The following is a 2,769-nucleotide window of genomic DNA, read 5'->3' as shown; positions in this document are numbered from 1 at the left end:
CTAAGAAGAGAAAGTAGTGAGAAGATTATGGTGAACTGTAGTCTAATTGAAAATGCTGGATTTTCTGCTTATTAATCCTCTGATCCAGGACAACCTATCTGACTATCAGAATACAAATCATGGAGTGCCTGGGACCATACTCTGCCCATCTGTTTTGTCAGACTACAAGAAAAAAACTGGATTCATCAAGGCTAGACATAACATTTGTTATAGGTTGTGTTACTCTCTACTGAACTTTCTGTTCTGTTTACTCAAGCAGAATTCCAATCCAATACTTTGCTCCCAAATGAACAGCAAATATTTTTGGAGGCTCCTATAATCTATATTTTCCTAAGACTATGAGCCTCCAGGATTCAGGCCATACTGTAGTAAATGAAACCTTTCCCCCATGGCCTACCAACTTCTAGTTTGATCCTAACCTATCTGAGGGAAACAGTTCCATTTAAGGGCTAAGATATGTCCTTACATATGTCCCAGTGATAGAGCAAGATGGACGAGGCTATCATCTGATGTCTGATTTGGAGACTCACTGCTCTCTTCACTCCTCTGTCTCGCTAGCTTTCACCCACATTCTCTCACTGCTTCCCCTAGCAGCAACATCCCAGTACCTACAAGCAGGGAGAATGCACTGTCTGACTACACAATCTCTAAGTTTCACATGGTTCCTTCTGGGAAAGGTTTACTTGGCTTACACAGCCACATGCCTTAGCAAACTTAGAAACCATAACTCTCTAATATTTTACTATTTTACCAGCTATAAATTCCCAGGTGGATTTAGAACAAGCCAAAAGAATACTGACCAATGTAAAATCAGGTCCTACTGTAAAAAAAACAAAAGAATCTCAAAATCTGGGAATAGCCCTTGGACACCCCCTAAAGTAGTATCATTATGAGTATCAATCTAGTTAACATTTTTATAAGCCTTCAAAGTATACTTCTCTGGAACTGTTTTGGTCTTTCTCCCTCAAAAGACAGTCAGAGTTAGTAAGATCTAACAAGGTCAGTAATGCCTTTGGGGGAAATGTGCCATGATATCAGGCAGAGGCAAACTTGCCATGAATGGGAGAGAAGCCACAGTGGGCCCAGTATGTGCATGGGCCATGGAGGGAGGGCTCATATGACCAGGGACTTTGCAGAAAGGCTATTTCTGTCAGTGCTGCTACAGTCACTGGTCCAGAGGAGAGCACAAGCATCCTGCCTGCTCAGTAGAAAGGAAACAGAGGCACGGCTTTGCGCGTGGTGAAAAGACAGAAGCAAAGGCAAGAATCACAGTGGGGTAGTTAAGGAGAGAGAACAAATCATTAACGGACAAAGTGGTAAATATAAGCAGACAGACATCAGGAGACGCAAAGAATCTGTGACTAGCTCCACTAATCATTAAGTGAAGTTTGGTATGTTAGAGTAAATCTGTCACAGTTTATTCCCCAATTACTGTATTGCATTGATTTAAGACACTGCTGTATATAAGATATCAGAAGTGTCAAAATATGAGTAAGTGTGAGTCTTAGAATTGATGCAATATAGTGATTCTTTTCCTGGTTTGAGATGGCTTGTAAGAGCTCCTATGCCACAAAGAAGAATCTTAGGATTCTGTCTGCTGGCAAATTCATTTCCTTTTGATTACTATTATTATTATTTTTTGAGACGGAGTCTCACTCTGTTGCCAGGCTGCAGTGCAGTGGCATGATCTCAGCTCACTGCAACCTCTACCTCCCGGGTTCAAGCGATTCTCCTGCCTCAACCTCCCAAGTAGCTGGGACTACAGGTGCGTGCCACCACGCCTAGCTAATTTTTGTATTTTTAGTAGAGATGGGGTTTCACCATGTAGGCCAGGATGGTCTTGATCTCTTGACCTCGTGATCCACCTGCCTCAGCCTCCCAAAGTGCTGGGATTACAGGCGTGAGCCACCGCGCCTGGCCTTCCCCTTGATTCTTGAGTACCACAGCATTGGAGATGAAGAAGTCAGGTACATTATTATGATATTGTTTGAGACAGTCACACTCTGTCATCCAAGCTGGAGTGCAGTGGTGTGACCTTGGCTCACTGCAACCTCTGTCTCCCGGGTTCAAGTGATTCTCCTGCCTCAGCCTCCTGAGTAGCTGGGATTATAGGCACGCGCCACCACACCCCAGCTAATTTTTGTATTTTTAGTAGAGACAAGGTTTCACCATGTTGGTCAGTCTGGTGTTGAACTCCTGACCTCGTGATCCGCCCGCCTCAGCCTCCCAAAGCGCTGGGATTACAGGCGTGAGCCACTGCGCCCGGCCAGCACATTATTAATAGCAGGAACTCAGCATGGGAAGCAGTTGCTACTCTAACAACTACTCACACATGTCTAGACTTTGACTTTTCTGAGACAATAAGAATTTCCCAAACAAATCTATCTTCTCAGTCAGGCAGCATCTGAGTCCCTGGCATTTTTTTGGTAAGATCTGATATTAACTGCGTATGTTTGGACTTCTTTTTTTTTTTTTTTTTTTTGAGACGGAGTCTCACTCTGTCGCCCAGGCTGGAGTGCAGTGGCGCAATCTCGGCTCACTGCAAGCTCCGCCTCCCAGGTTCACACCTTTCTCCTGCCTCAGCCTCCCAAGTAGCTGGGACTACAGGCGCCTGCCACCAGGCCCGGCTAATTTTTTGTATTTTTTTAGTAGAAACAGGGTTTCACCGTGCTAGCCAGGATGGTCTCGATCTCCTGACTTTGTGATCCGCCCACCTTGGCCTCCCAAAGTGCTGGGATTACAAGTGTGAGCCACCGCGCCTGGCCATCT

At 44.9% G+C, this 2,769-nt stretch overlaps 1 protein-coding gene across 8 annotated transcripts in view; it reads right to left on the bottom strand.

The window, feature by feature from the left end:
• Positions 1 to 2,769, bottom strand: part of SSH2 (slingshot protein phosphatase 2) — a 315,105-nt gene that overhangs the window by 6,998 nt on the left and 305,338 nt on the right. The gene's annotated exons all lie outside the window — the stretch shown is intronic.

This window comes from Symphalangus syndactylus, chromosome 20 (assembly GCF_028878055.3).
Source record: "Symphalangus syndactylus isolate Jambi chromosome 20, NHGRI_mSymSyn1-v2.1_pri, whole genome shotgun sequence".
Lineage (NCBI taxonomy): Eukaryota > Metazoa > Chordata > Mammalia > Primates > Hylobatidae > Symphalangus > Symphalangus syndactylus.
Note: the sequence above shows the minus strand (reverse complement) of the source record. Positions and strands in the feature narration are given on the sequence as shown.